Source organism: Castor canadensis, chromosome 5 (assembly GCF_047511655.1).
Source record: "Castor canadensis chromosome 5, mCasCan1.hap1v2, whole genome shotgun sequence".
In the NCBI taxonomy this organism is placed as follows: Eukaryota; Metazoa; Chordata; class Mammalia; order Rodentia; family Castoridae; genus Castor; species Castor canadensis.
Window position 1 is genome coordinate 34,916,160 of NC_133390.1, and position 16,499 is coordinate 34,932,658.

At 38.3% G+C, this 16,499-nt stretch overlaps 1 long non-coding RNA gene across 1 annotated transcript; it reads left to right on the forward strand.

The window, feature by feature from the left end:
* The first annotated feature begins 3,678 nt into the window (after positions 1-3,678).
* Positions 3,679-6,098, forward strand: LOC141423045 (uncharacterized). Its single transcript, XR_012447709.1, has 3 exons — positions 3,679-3,813; positions 4,002-4,185; positions 5,180-6,098. It is a non-coding gene; the product is annotated as an uncharacterized lncRNA (long non-coding RNA).
* The last annotated feature ends 10,401 nt before the right edge of the window (positions 6,099-16,499 follow it).

The following is a 16,499-nucleotide window of genomic DNA, read 5'->3' on the forward strand; positions in this document are numbered from 1 at the left end:
TGAGATAGTAAATCCTGTCCCAGCAGAGGCACTGGAGTTTCAGAAATTATGAGGAAAGAATGACAGAAGAAGAGGTCTCTCCAAGAGCCAGGCCAGAGGCCGTGTAAACTAGCACTCTAAGAGCTTGCCAGATATGCCCCAAATAATAACCTTGTCATTGGACTGGGGACCGGGAGAGAAAGGTAAAACAGAAAAATGAGCTCCACTGTCTAGGAGGAAAATGACCTTTCACTTCTCTACCATTATGACTACTGGAGGTGCCTCAATATTGATATTAATAAGTGGAGCCTGAACAGGAGGCCCCAGGACCCAGAAATACATAGGAGGTGGCACCCCACCTTCCATCTCAAGACAGGGGCGCTTAGACCTCCAGTGGTTACCCTTGCAGAGAAGGCAGGGTCCTGGAGGGGAGTGGGGCTGTCTCCTGGGCTGTCCCCCCTTTGTGCATTCCCTATGGAAGTGTCCTCCTGTCCACCATGGTAGCAAACTCGAGATGTAGGCCCCAGTCATATGGGGCCTTCTCTGAGAGCTGCAATGAGGTCATGGTGTTTTTTGTCTTTTTCTCTCCTTTTAGTAATATCCCGGTTATAGTATACAGACATGGCTAGCTGTGTTAATTGGTCCAGTGATTTTTCTCCTTCAGTCACAGACTTTTGGAGTTTTCTATGAATATCTGGGGCTGAGTGTGTTAGAAATTTATCTTTGAGGAGAGCCTCTCCCACCTGTGATTCTGGGTTCACTGTGGTATGCTTTCTGATAGCTTCTTTAAGATGTTGCAGAAAGGTAAGGGGATTTTCTTCAGGGCCTTGTTGTACTACAGTCACCTGGGAATAGTTTACAGGTTTGACCTTGGCCCTTTTTACTATAAGATGGATGAAGTGGCATTGATGCCATTCATCTTCATCACCATTTTGATTCCAGTGTGGGTCTACCAAGGGGACTGCTTGGGGCCCTGTGGGCACTGGCATATTTATCTCCTCATTGCCAGGCACCACTGAGCCTGTTGTAAATGGTAATCATTTTCAATCTGAGTGGCCTGGGCCAGAACCTGTTGTTTTTCTAATGAAGAAAGAGTTTGGCCTAGTAAAAGCATAATATCCTTCCATGCCAATTCAAAAGTTTGGATCACAGAGATAAAGGCTTGGATGTTTTGGTCTGGGGCATCAGTATAGTTGCCCAGATCTTTTTTAATTTCCCTTAGATGTGATAGCTGAAAGGGGACATAGACTTGCCTTCTTCCTACCATTGCCTGTTGAAGGGGAAAGCACCCATTAGAAGGTTCTGAATATTGGGGTGGCTTAGGAGATAGGGCAGAGGGTGGAGCAGTGGGTGGGAGCCTTGTCATTGGTAAAGGGCTTTTCTGGTCCTCCTTTCCATGTTTATCCTGTGTCCTAAAAAGAATGGCCAGCATTTGAGTATCTAAATAGCAATTGTGGAGCCATTCTGGGTGGTCTCGGAGATAAAGGAAAAGTTGTACATAGGGTACCTCAATCCATTTTTTTCCCTTTTCAGAAAAGGTCTAATTGGAGTATGGTACTGTAATTTAAGGAACCATGTGAAGGCCATTTTTCCTGGTCTTCTAAGGGATATTGAGGCCAAGCCTCAGTATAAAGAAAGATGAGGGTTCTTTTTTTGAGGTTTGGGTCAAGATCCTTCCAATGTTTCAGTAGGCAGGCCAGTGGAGACCGCTTGGATACTGAGACTGGAAGACTGGAAGGAGCAGGTCCCATCTAGAAAGACAACAAAAACAACGAACTGGGTCAGTTCCCTTTTTGTCAGCATCCTGACTGGCAATGACCTTACTAATGAAACCAGGCATCCCTGTCTCGTGACTTTCCCCACATCTGTGACCAGGATGGAGGAGAGTGGACTGGTCTGGCTAGGTCACCTGATCGACACAGTGAGAAGAGAAAAAAAAACCAAACGCTAGGATCCTGCCTTCTCGTTAACAGCAAGTAGCCTCTTTAATAAAGCCTACCTTTTAAACAAAGGAATACATCATAGAAGGGCATTTAGAGGGCATCCTGGGGCAATAACAGTATCATAAGGGATGACTAATGTTAATATTTGGAGGAAAAGTTTTTGTTGAGGCCATAAGTATAGGAAATTTTAAATGAGAAGTTCAGAGACTACAGTAACATCCATTTTGCTATTTTGGGGACTATAACCTTGAGATAACAATTAGCTTATGAGGGCTGGGTCAGTCAGGCCCAAGGTATAGGGTGGGGCTGGGAACCTGGCTTGAGCAAAGCACTGTTGCCCCCTCCCACTCCTGGGATGAACAATCCCATCCTGAGGCCTGTTGCCCTTCCCCCTTCCTGTGTACACACACTTGCACACATTTACTTTATATCATCCCTTTTAGAAGGAGTGGTGGCAGGTTGCAGTCCTTGCCTTGAGTGGCTGGTGGCTTTGGATGTATGTTATAGCAGGCATTTTTGTTGTGCCCAGGGGCCGGCATCCCTGAGCATAAGCAGGTCTGTTTGTTTTCCCTCTTCCCCTTGTGGGGGTGGAGTTAGGACGTGAGAGTGGCAGCTGCAGTTTTTTTGTAAGTGATTTTGGTTTGTGGGTTCCTAGCAGCTGATTTAAAGTTGTCTTCAATTGAGAGGTCTGATAAACAAGTTGTGGGAATAACTTAAGAAAGTCATAAGGTACCATGTTATAAGTTTTTCATGGGAAGCTAGGATCCCAGTAAGCTCTGGGAGGGAAAGACAGAGATAAAGGACAAGGCAGAACCAGGGAGGGAGCAGAATGGGTGTATTTTCCAAACTTACTGAAGGAAGCCGACAGCTATTTAGAACAAAAAGGTGAGGCTATTCATCCTGAACTGCTTGGGAAACAGGAACGAGAGGCTGAGGGTTGGGAGAAAAGAGATTTTCCAGGCTCAATGCATGAGGGATTATTGGTCATCACTGCTGTCCAGGTCGATCCTGTCCAAGGGCAGTACTGGAGCACTGGAAGCAAGGGGTGACCTCCACTCTCTGGCCACAGAAACTATGAAGGAAGCATGAGAGATCTGTCTGTTTGCCTCTGGCATGGCTGGAGGGGTCTGAGACTTAGCCACTTTTGGAGACTCAGGGTGGGTCAGGAAGTTGTGTCTCCAGCCTTTGGGTGACCGGGAGTGCCCTAGCCAGAACCCCTTTTATGGCTTGAAGACAAACTTTCTTTTCCACTGGCTGTTTTTAGACCTCCTCCTAAGTGGGACAGATCTTGAAAAAGAGAGAGAGAGTTTAAGGAGAGGAAAAAAGAAAAAGCCTTGTGCACTGAAGTTGGGCTCTGCCCACATAGCATTTGTAGTGTGGTATAACCCCTCACCTGGCATCTGAGTTCCCTCAGATTGCCTGCCTTACAGCTGTAATGGGCTCAGAGCTTTTCCTCAGTTTCCCAAGGGAGAAATCCTCCCTAACAAGACAGAGAGAGAGAAAGAGAGAGAGAAAGAGAGAAAGAGAGAGTTGGCCTGAGAGTTCCACTGTAGCTAGGCCATGGTGTGTGTCAGGGGGTCTCCCCCCAAAATAGACTCCATTGGAGTGCCGGATGCTCATGGTCACATTCCTAGGCCACTTTCCTAGTTTGGCACGACCTATACTGACCTTGGTTCAGAAGAGATTGCATTGTCAAAATGTTATGTGCTGGTGACGAAGTGTTGCAGGACATTGTCGAGGGTCATTGCCTTCACAGGCCAGAGAACTGGCTCGTGAGGCAGCTGAATGATGAGCCAAAGCCAGTATACAAAGTAAGATTTATTAGAGCGAAAGGAAAGGCTACAGCTAAGGCACTGCAGAGGAGCCCGGAAGCTGGTAACTCCCTGCTCAGGTAAAGGCTGGGGTTTTTATGGAAGTTTTAACTCTGGGTTGGGGGTTTTTCTCATTGGCCTTGCATTACAAGGTCTTTCTTAGGTGAACTGGTTTGGTTAGCATATTTATTGCGGGCAGGAAACAATCTTTAAAGCATTTTGCCCATCAGCTTTGTGGCAGATCTATATCTCTGTATCTCTTCTTTAGGATTCAGGAATGCAAGCCTCCATTTCCTCAGGATGCAAGAATGCTATTGCTCTCTAGGGAGGATGGAATGCTCACTCATCTGCCTTAGGTATTCAGACCCAACAAGATGGCTTATGAATCCTAGAGATCTTGTCTTTCAAACTAGAACATGCATAATCCCAAGCAAACAGAATGCTAAGCTAAGGTATGTAGGAAACTGTGGATACACAATGTCCATCTTTCTACCATGTCAATAACCCTCCCTAAAATTGGAGAAAAACATTTTGTATATGTATTTTCTTTTTATTATATGAAATGGATGCATTATAAAGTAAGAAACACAAAATTTTTTATTAATAAAAAATAAAGCATCAGACTTAAAAAAATAATTTTGTACTACTTCAAAGTGATTCACCAGGAGCACTTACTACCTCTCTGTGGCTGCGCTTGTTGTTTATGGTGGAAATGGTTGTAGACCTCTTTTGTAGGTGAAACTATATGACCTACAAGATGGGCTGCATTACCCATACCATTACTACAGTTTGAATAACAACAGTTTTTAATGCTAATAGTTTATTTATCAAGATATTTAATGAAAATTCAGCTTTTAGACAAGCATATTAAAACTTGATGCTTCAAATATTTGTTGAAAGGGAAATGGGAACCAGCCTCATGACTATGCATTTATTGGTTATTTGTTTTGAATGACTACACATTTACATCTGATTGATAGTTCACTGTCAAAGGGTGTCTGGCATGCAAAACTGTCTTCAGAATATTGATTAGATGGAGATTGGTTACCATCCCAGCATCCATAGCTTCTCTTCTCTACTGTGATTTTAACCAGATTCTCTTTTTCTTTTCTCATCCTCTAAGTTGCCATTTTGAGACTTTTAAAGCTAAATCTCTTCACAGTACTAAAATACTCTGGAAGTCATGCAGAAGTTGGAGATAAAGTGTATACATATTCAAATTATTGAAATCACAGCTTTATTTTTAGCTGATTTTCATTTATGGATGGCTCTCAATTTTCTATCTAAACATAGATATACAGAGCCATGAGTTCTAGGGATATTTTCCATTTTGGACATTTATTTTAAAACATGTCTATAAATACAGAAATCTGTAAATACATTTCCTCTTGTTAATCTCACACCTTTCTTTTGTTTTTTTTTTTTCTCACCAACCATATTTGTCAGAACCCAGAATCAACAGACTTTGAAGGAAGAATGAACACATTTTTTATTTATTTGTTTTTGCTTTTCTGTTCCTCCATTCCCTTCTAAAAGCAAGACTTCCTGGAAGAAAAAAAATGTTTATTTGTCTATCAGCTTTCTTTTCATTAATGTTGGGGACACCAGTCTGATAGGATCTAAGCCACTCCTGATATTTGTAAGCTTTGCTGGCAATAAAAATACTGAGATCTGTACTCTTCAACCAAGTTCATATTTAAAAAGCCTTGCATTCATGCAGCTCTGTAAACGTAATTTCAAGAATGAATTTTGGAACACTTGATTTGAAATCATGAAACAAAAACCTATAAAAGCAGACATCAGATAATCAAAACAAGAATTTAGACCTTAGACATTGAAAGCAATGTATAGGTTTAGTCTCTTCCATGGTTCTGAATTCCTTCTACAAAATCCCTATTTAAGATCATTTGGCCTCTTGGGACATTTTCAGTAAAAAGTCTCTTGGGATACTTTCAGTGAATGTTCAAGGCCCATGTTGGCATATTTCACTATTGAAAAGTCTGGTTGGGAGCTAGGGATGTAGCTCAGAAGTAGAGTGCTTATCTCAGAAACGCTAGGCCCTGGGGTTCGTCTCCAGCACCACAAAAATCAGAGGGTTCTGGTCTTAAAATTGATCCTAAATTTGCCATCATGTTTGACTCTATGGTGATGCCCTCTGGAGCTAAATACTTATCCTTTCTCATGGAATGTCTTCAAATATGTCAAGAAATAATATCCTCCATTGATCTAGTAGTTTGCTGAATCTGGTTTATACAAAATTATGAGAGCGAATTTTTAAATTTTCAGGAAATTTGCAAATTGGTTGTTAAACTAGCCATTATTTAAAATAAAGAAATATAACATTCAGTTAAAGAAATTGTGTTAAAAACAGGGGTAATAAAAATAAGTCATTGTTTCTTAATTATTTTACTCTGCTTTATTGTTATCTATTATTAGTCTTAATTATACCCAATTTTGCATAGAACAACTACATATTAGTATATGCTATAGATTGATATTATTCCCCTCCCAAGTTAATAAATGTAATCTCCTTTGTGATAAGATTTGGAGATTGGGTCCTTGGGAGGTAGGTCATGAAGGTAGATCCCTCAAAAATGGAATTAGGGAACCCCAAAGAGTTCATTTGCCCCTTTACCATGCAAAGACAGAGAGAAATGACCTTGTCTGAACCAAGAAATGGGTTCTCACCAGATTTGGAATATGTTGTCATCATTATCTTGGATGTTTTAGACTCCAGAACTGTGAGAAATATATTTCCATTGGCTACAAACCTCAGTTTATGGTGCTTTGTTCTAGTAGCCTGAAAGGACCAAGACACCATCCTATTCTGTATCTCTTCCTAACTCTGCATTTAGTGATGTCATGTAAGTAGCTGGAAACTGGCCACAGTGGGAGTGTATAGACCATGGACATTAACAAATGCTAAAAATTAGGAACTGTTCTTTTTCCTTTTATGGTTAAGAGAGCTGATTGTTGGACATTTACTAAAGCATCATTGCCTATCCTTATTCAGTCTGAAAATGTTACATAGTTCATCTTCTTATTCTAAAAGTTTAGCTGTCTATAATTTTATGAACAACTCCACTCTCCCATATGCTTTCCTTTAGATGTCTGTTATTTCTGTTAGCATCCAGAGATTAATACAAAATTTAAATGCCCAATTAAAAAATTCTTAGCAGCAATTAGTACATTACTAACTTTTATAGGATATCCAGAGATAATTATTACTGTTTTTGAACATTATTTAGATGTTATGTATATAAAAAATGTAAAAATTTTACTTTTCCCCACCTACCAGCAGGATTTCTGTGAGGCTCCTATGATATCAATAAGAAAACACCAAAAAACACAATATGCTAGCAGAAATATAAACACCTTTTAGACTTTATTAATAACAAGTGTCCAGATTACAGAAAGTAATATTTCCACTCTGCACTTCAATAATCAAAATAAAGTCAAATATTATTCTTAGTCTTGGTGTCTCATAATTTAGTAACAATCGTGGAAAAATTAGACTACACCTCCAAAGAGTGTTTGGAGCGGCAAAAAGTCTGGTTTTGATTTGTTATTCTATTACAATCTTAGTTTTCCAAATATGCTTTGATAAAATTAATACTAAATTGGCATTTTCAGGTGATTCACTGAAATTATTATAGATTACTTCATAGACAATACATGTACTAATAACTGATGATGGCTTCCATAAGTCTACTTTGTGCTAGTTTTTAAAATTTAGATAAGTAACATATTCTTTAAATTAGGTTAATTTCTTAATTATATATTAATATATATTATTATTAATATTAAAAACATTTTTAAAGTCCTTCATATTTTCAGGAACAAAAGAAAAATCCAAATTTTTACAAATCTGGAAGCCCAGATTTTTGTAGAATAACATCAATATCTATTCTTTAAAGTGTTAGTATATTTAATGACCATAATCAGAAGTAACTGATAAAAAAAAGTCAGCAGAGGAGATCATGTGATATGTAATAGTCTAGACTGTTGTGTTACAGAAAACAGAAACATGGAACCCATGGTACAAATGAAATGAAGAAAACATGGAAAAGCTTTTGGGAGTTGGGAAGTGAAGCCACCGCTGTTCATAAGTGTTGTGGAAGGGTAGACAACATACTGTTGTAAGCAAGCGACTCCATGATCTGAAACAATCATTGTACAAGGTAACACTGGCAGTATTGTGAGCAGTTGGAAAGGAAAGGCTGAATGCAGTGCAGTCAGTAATGAGGACACTGCAAAGCAATAGCCAGAATAAACTGTATGTAAGTTTTTAGGAATGCCCATGGAAGTGGAAAAAGAATAACTCAGATCTAGCAATCTACATGAAATATTAACTAAAATGAGAAAACATAAATAAGGATACAAATAGATTTCCAAGTGAAATGTATAGAGAAAATATAGAGTACTACAATTAGAATCTTAGAGAGAAGAGAAAGAAATTGAGAGGTCTTACAATGTCAAATGTGAAGAGTGCAAAGCCAAATAATATGTATTTTATTTGAATAGCACTCTGAATACTCTCAATAAGCTTTTTCATAAATATCATCACATTTTAACTATTTTTTGAGCTGTTTCCTTTCTTTCAATTTATTTTAACTATGTATGACTATTATAAATGGAAAAATCTTTAATACAGAATAGCTATATGCTAAATAGAAAACTCCTAGCACCAAATAAGATATATTTTGTGTGTGTGTTGCTGGGGTTTGAACTCAGGTCCTACAACTTGAGCCATATAACCAGCCTTTTTTTGTGTTTTTTCAAGATAGAGTCTCACGAACTTTTGCCCAGGCTGGCTTTGAACCTTTATCCTCCTGATCTCTTCTTCTTGGGTAGCTAGGATTATAGATGTGAGCCACCAGTGCCTGGCCAATGAACAAGAAAAAATTATGTGACACTGAAAAATGGCTTTTTATACAATTAGTGGTTTGTGCATTACATTTTTGGAAATGCAAGTTAAGGAGAATCCACTCTTGATACATAGTGAAAACTTAAAGGAGTTCAGTATTAGGGAAGACAGTGAGGTAGTTTGTGAGCAGACTGACTATACAGGCTTGTTTATGAAGAGAACTGTAGGACTAAGGACTAGGGATGTACCATTTAGAAACAAGTACTGATGGCCTCCTAATGTTTAAATATGGAGTTTGAATATTTGCATCAGAACATCTGAAAGATGTTACCTTTACCTTTTCATGCATGTTGCAGGAATTTTGCTTTCCATGTAGTTACATTTCTAATACCATAATCTTCCATCACCACTGGAAATTTGTCTTTTTGGAAGTGCCTTTCTCTGAACAGCAAATGAAAGTGTGTTCCAGCAGAAGATGAAACAAGTGAATCTACAGCATAAAGCAATAGCTCTTTCTGAGAGATTGTATTGTGTAAGTTGGTTTTCTTTATGTTGTGTTGGAGACTGCAATTAAAGAAGAAGAAATTTGTTTCAAATCAACTTCTCTCTTTTTTTAAATCCAAGTTACTTTCTGTGGGAAAAAATTCTCTCTCCTTTTATGGCAGTTTGTAAAGTTGAAGGAAGAAGGATCTTTCATGGCAAGAGGATGTGGTACAATGTACATATCCTTCCAAATGTTAGAAACTTATTTAGATTTACAAAGAAATTGTCTTCATACAATGAAAACCTCTCAGGAAGTCCAACTGCTTATTTGTTTGTTCTTTCAAGTGAAACAAATCATCATTAAAAAGGTTCAGATTCAAATTAAGACCTTTTGGAAGCTTAGAGGGACTCGCTCACAAAAGTTCAAATCCCTTAGAAAATGGCTTATTGCTGTCTCAGAGAAAGAGAAAAATAGCTACTGATGAGATTCAAAACATTCTCTATATTCTGTTTCATTAATTTAAAAGCATAATTCATAGGCCATTATACTCTGGAAATCAAGAGAATGATTCCTTATTGTACCCTACCATTTCTCATCATTATACACAGACAATGTCCAATTTCACCCCACTCGTTCAAAATGGCGCACAGAGCTGGCACAAAAGATTAACTTCAATACTTACATTTGGCTTTAATTCATAGCTTTATAAAGACGTTTACTAGTCTAAATACATATTTACACAATAGAATCTGATGAATCATTTCTGAAACGTAAACATACTAGTTTTAAAAATTGCTTAAATACGTATTTCTGCCTGAGATGTTCTCAGGATATTCCTATGTGATTCACAGCAATAACTCTCTAATATTTGAATCACAGCCCATTACAAATAATAAAACAAGGGGTAGAGAAATACCTCTCAAAGTAGTTAAAATATTTTCATCCTTTATGGTTCTGGATGTTTGACAGTCATAGAGACACTGCCCCTCATTTCAACCGAAAAAACTTCAATCTATGTGGGTGATGCTTTTAATGGTGTTAGAGGGTTGCTGTTTAAAGTCTCAAATCATGAAAACTTGGGAAGATGTTACAGATAATAATAGTCTTCTTTTTCCATAAAGATAAATATAGCTGAGGGGCTTTTGTTCTTGGCTAGAAACTCCTTTCACTACATCATCAGTCTGTCTTTGATTTTTAAATAGTTTATTGCACATTAAAAAAAGATACTTCAAAGCTGAGTGCAGTGGCTCATGCCTGACATCTCAGCTACTAAGGAGGTGGACATCTAGATGGTTACAGTTTGAGGCCAGCCTGGCAAGAAGTTAGCAAGGCCCAATGTCAACAAACAATGTGGGTTTGGTTCCTATAACTCCAGTAGGTGAGGGATGTAAGAAAGAGAATGGAGGTCAGAGGCTAGCCTGGGCAAAAACAAGAGAGCCTATCATAAAAAAAATAACTAAAGCAAAAAAGGGCAGGGTGTGTGATGTAAAGCCCTGAGTTCAAACCCCAGTACCATCAAAAACAAAAGACAATACCAAAAAAACCCTTCAAATCCAGGCTGGGGATGTAGCTCAGTGGTAGATCACTTGCCTAGCATGCACAGGCTATGGGTTCAATCCCCAGCACTGCAAATAAAACAACAATTTAAAAACCCAAAACATTTCAAATCTTATTTTCTGTTGCAGTGAAGCTGCTGCTGAGGACCATTTGGGGGCCAGTGTCATGTCTGAATCTCTAAACATGCCAATTTCAGTTATGAGTTCTGTGCAACATGAAGCAAAGTGAAGACTTGCGGCATCCATAGATATGGATGTCAAAGGAAAAGAAGCAGAGTACATATCTGGTTTTCCATCTTTATTTACATAGAAGACCAGTCAAATCTATTTAGCATGTTTGACCTTAGGTGAGTCTGCAATCCTGCTGTCATCACAGTCTTCTCTTTTGTAGAGTAACATCCCACAGGCTGGGTTTTTCTTTTGTTGTTGCTGTTGTTTTGTTTTTGTTTTCTTTTACTGGATGCAGAACCATATGAAGGAATTTTACTGAGGAATTCTCTCTAGATACATAGCTGATGGAGACTGAATGAAGTGAGTTTCGGCAGAGAGAGGTTGAATTGAGAGACAACAATAAAGGCCTCTGCCTCTTGGAGTCTCTTGCAGACTCTGGAGCCAGGCTATCCTTCCAGACTGCCCTGCACTGAGGCAAGGAAGGAGCAGCTAATACTTTGGTTAGAGGCTGGATGCTTCAGCACTGAGGTTTCTACAATCATTGGAGCAGAACCGGGTATCATGTCACATTTGTGCATGAATTGTATCAGAAATGATTTTTCTAGAAATATGTTGATACTTCAAGATCCTTAAGCCTCTGCCTCCTTTTCAGGAAGTAAATACAATTTAGGAATTTTGAAAACCTTTTATTGATGATCTATAAACTAGATATATTATGTAAGTGCCATCTTGATTAATCTCAACAAACACATATGAAGGTTTATATGGAAACCTCTGGTGTCCTACCCTGTTGCACTGCTTTTTTTTTTTTTTTTTTTTTTTTTGTGGCAATAAGGTTTGATTTCAGACTCTACCACTTGGGACACACCCCTAGCTACCTTTACCCACTTTAGTTTTTGTTTTATTCATTTTTTATATAGATTTTCATGCTTTTTGCCTAGGCCAGCCCTTGATCTTCCTACATGCACCTCCTGTGTAGCTTCGGTTACAAGTGTATACCATCACTCCTGGCTAATTTTTTGAAATAGGTCTCTCTAACATGTTTTCTTACCCCGACATTCCTTGAACTATCGTCCTCCTAGCTCTATCTTCCAAGAAGCTGGGATTATAGACATGAACCACTGTGCTCAGCCCTGCACTGTATTCTTCATAGCCTTTGGGGAGTGGATTTGGATTGGAGGCAGGTACAAAGTCTAGAACTGATATAATCATAAAGCAAGCATCAACAATATCAAGGTAAGAGGTCACATAGTAAAATCTACTCACATTTTGGAAAAACACTCTTTCAGGTAGTTTGTTAATTGGTGCTAAGCACTTAAAAGACTTAAATGCTTTAAGAGAATTAAGACACTTGTGATATCAAGAATACTAATACTAATAAAGATGAATCAAGCTCCTGATATGTGCCAGTCCTGTGTTAATTATTTTTAACACATTATTTTGCAACATGAATACCATTAGTATTTTTGCTGGTATGTTTTAGGTAAATAATTCCGAGACGGTAATAAGTTTTCCAAGGCCATATTACTAGCAAGTAGCAGGTTTCAAATTGAAATAAAGGCTGTTTTACTCTAAAATCTGATCTCTGAGTCATTACCCAATGGCTATGTTTCTTTCTGTCAAAATGTAAAACTGCTCCCATACTGGTTTATCATGGAAGCCTGAATTCTAAAGTTTTCAGAAACAATTCTTACTCTTTATGACTGTTAGATGGATCTTTATCAACTTGCTGAAGTTGCATTCACTGTTTCTTAGAATGCCTTCCCTGTACCAGCATAGAACTGGCCAAAAGAGAAAGTTGTGTAAAATTTTGGACATGGAAATAAAGCAACAGTCATTAGCTTTCACAGTTTGTCACAATTAGTTGCAGTGACAGAGAGTTGCAGAGGTACTGGTGTGTCCCCAGGTCCTTTCTCTCCACTTTGAATGTGGTGACCATCACCAACCACAGTGATATTAGAGAAGCAAAAGCTTACCGTGAATTTCTCTAAGTGTTACCTTTTCATGGCCTCAATTCAGCAGTTGGCTGTGCATGTCCAGTCACAATGATCAGTTGCTGATTTCTCTGATTCTCCAATTTTGCTTTTTGAGGTCTTCATTACCACAATTGTTCACAATTATGTGAAGTCTAATTCCTTTAATAAATCCCTTACCCCATGTTAATAGTGGTTTTGCTTCCCTTAGTGAATGCAAAGTGATGCAGGAATTACTGTCTATAAGTGGTGCTATTGAAACAAGAAAGATCAAAGGTGGCTGAAAGGAGATGAATTAACATAAAACTGCAAGTGGCCAGCTAAACAACTCTAGCCAAACACCACCCCCCTCAAAGTGTCCATACCACCCACTTTGGTTAGTAGCATCTGCTTTGCATTTAGATTTGTTCTTTGAGAAAGGAAGAGTAAAGGGAGCTGGATTTAAACAGACTGTAGAGTGTGTGTAGAAATAGCACCAATGTCCTTAATTGATCTTTGTGGCTATTTTCCCTACTTAAAACCTCATGAATGTGACTTGCATCTCAAGCATGCTATTAAAGATCCAAGAATTAGCATAAACACATATGCAGAATACCCTATGTTATATAATAACATCTTGTCTGTCAAACCTTGTAATGGCCCTACTCTCTCCTGCAAAGACCACTTAGATTTTTCCCACAAGCCTGATCCTAACCACATGAAAGACAGATAAACGCCTGATGGTGGGGCTCTTGAACTACTCTCAGTTCACAGTCTGCTCCACAACCTCTACCCCCATGGTGTACTATTGGTTTAATAAACTTTAGTTTTGCTTAGCACTTTGTCTCCTGGTTTAATTCATTCCTGGAGGCATCAGACAAGGACTTGATAACCATCTGAGGACCACTATAGCCCACTGGTGACACTACCAGACAAAGTCGTGAGCCATGAGGCTTTGCAACAAGGATTGAGCCTGAATGATATTTATAGAACAATTCATAAAATTTTAAAGAGACGTTTCCCAGAAACACACCATGCAATTGGACCTAAAAGGACAAAGAATGTAGAAACTGAAAAGAAGCTTTTGGGCCCAAAATTCTATAGGAAGCAAGTAAGCTGAGATAGCTATACAGACAAAAACTTGAGTCATTTTTAAGGTAAAAGGAAGCTATTTTAGAGGGAGGTGCCAAGACCCCAGACAGTCAATAAAGCTGAGAACAATCAACTATGGAACTACTCTCAGAAAGCAGAACTGAGGACTAATCAAGAAGCATTCACCATCTCTGTGAGTTGGGAAACCTGAAAACATGTTCTCAGCTGTATTTTGTTTTAACTTTTTATTTTCTCTTTTCTTTTTCCTAACTTTTTTTGCCCTGTTGTCATTTGAAATTGCTATGAATTCATGACTGTGATTCCAATTTGAGCAAAAGTATCTATTGTAATTATGTTCCTTAATGCCAGTTAATAGTTGGTTATGTAATGGTCAGATAATTTATGGTTTTTTTAGTTTAAAGGTCTTTAGTTTAAAGGGGGTTGCATCAGATAAGCCACATACATATTGCTGTCTAATTTAAGTATCTTGCACCTTAAACCAAAGCCAAATCATGATACCATGATTGGATAAGACTTGAGGTTCTTATTTGGAAATTAATGTGTTTGACATGTGGAAGGAATGTGAGTTTTAGTCAGCAAAAAATTCCTTCCAAGCTAAAACATGCCTGTTGTTTTCCTCATCAAGAGACAGAATCTGTTTCCCTGTTAAATCTTGGCTGGCCTTTGACTTCAGTCAACACATGCAGAGGAAATGATGCTGTTCCAGTTTTGGACCTAGCCTTTAACTGGCCTGGAAATTTCCACTTCTGTCTTCTTGGACTTCTGGACTACTAGTAACTTCTCAGCCTACTCTTCTAGAGAGAAGTTCATTGCTCCCAATCATTCTAATCAGGCCGGCAGATATGTGAATGAAATCACCTTGGAGTTTTAGCTCCAGCAGAGCCTGTAGTAGAAAGCAGCTTCATGTGACCCAGCCAGTGTAACAGCAGAGCAGAAAGCAGCCTCGATGGCCCCAGACCACCACAGAATTACAATAAATAATACATTGCTTTAAGTCACTGAACTTATGTTAATTTGTTGCACCATAATTGACAACTGAAAGACTTGTGAATAAACAAATGAAAGAATGAAAGATTAAATGAGGATTAAATAAAAGCCTCTGGAAGCAGATTTTATTACCTAAGACATTATTGGGTGTGCTACACTTTCTTCCCTCATACTTTTCCCAGCTCACACATTTTGTGAGGTTTTAAACCTATGGACACCTGTGGGCACCAAAATGCTATATAAAGTGTGTGTTGAGATTAAAGTGAGGGAGAAATAAAAGAATGTTTTTGGCTTGTTCCCAAAGGTTTAGATCAGAGTAAATTTCTTTTTTTCCCTTTTCAGGGCAGTACCATACCTACAACTTTGTTTGTTTGTCTTTGAACCCTTTGTTTCTACCAAATATTGAAGTGACTATAAAAATAAATAAATAAATAAACAACGGGTGGGAAACCTAAAGCTATAAAGAAAATGATATGGAAAGTAAAACTTTAATGCTGTGAAAGAAAAGGACTTCTAAGACAGTAGTTAAAACAAAGTCCAAAAATCCCCTACACTAATTGGATCTGAATGTCATTGATTGCCTGCATATCAACACTAAGTGAATAAACTTAAAAACAAACAAAAATGCATGGAACAGAGGCAAAGTGATAAAGTTTATTTCAAAAGAGATCAGCTGTAGTTTAACTGGGGAGTTTGAATTTGAAACTGATTGCTTGTTTTCTTAGTTCCTCAGAGACTACAGAGTAAGTAAATGACAGACATAAGGAAATAGGGAGGAGGGGAAAGGATAGGCTTTATAGATACTACTAAAAAAGCAATAATGAGGAATGATTGAACAAAATTCAAAGGTTTCAGATCATTTGAGATCCTGAAACAGCAGATGGCAAATATAGTTCAATTCAGACAAACATTTAAAAAGATGCGTAGCAATGGGGAACTACAAAAGAGTACTGTGGAAGCACATTTCAATGGACTAATCACCCAGCACACAAGTCAGAAAATACTTGAAAACTTTTAACTATCAGCTTAGTGCAAAGACAAAGTCTTCTAAGATGAAGGCCAGAATAAAGACGCATTCCAAGTTTTCAGTCATAACTTGGGGGAAGAAAGAAAGACAGAATAAAAAAAAAGTGCTTAGAAATGGGATAAGATAGCTACTTTATGTCACACAAGACTTATTCACAACCTCCAGGAGCTTTGGTATCCACCAGGGAAATAAAGTGTGTGTTATGGTTTGAATCTGAAATGTCACCCAGGCTTATGTCTTGAATGCTCAATTCTCTAGTTGGTGACACTATTTTGGAAGGTTCTGGAAACTTTATGAGGTGGGACTTAGTAGGTCAGTAGGCATGGGCTCTTGGGGGCATCTTATCCCTAGCCCATTCCTCTCCTTCTCTCTGCTCCCTGTCTGCTATCAGATGAAGAAGCCATCCATACACTCCCACTGTGATGTGGTCCTGCCTCATAATGTGCTCGGAAACACAAAGCCAAGTGACCATGGACTGGGAGCCCAAATAAACAATTTCTCCCTCAAGTTGTTTTTGTCAGATAATTTGTTTATAGCAACAAAAAATAACTAACACAGTGTATTAATTTATTTAATAGATTACAGTTTAATATCTTATGTGAAATGATA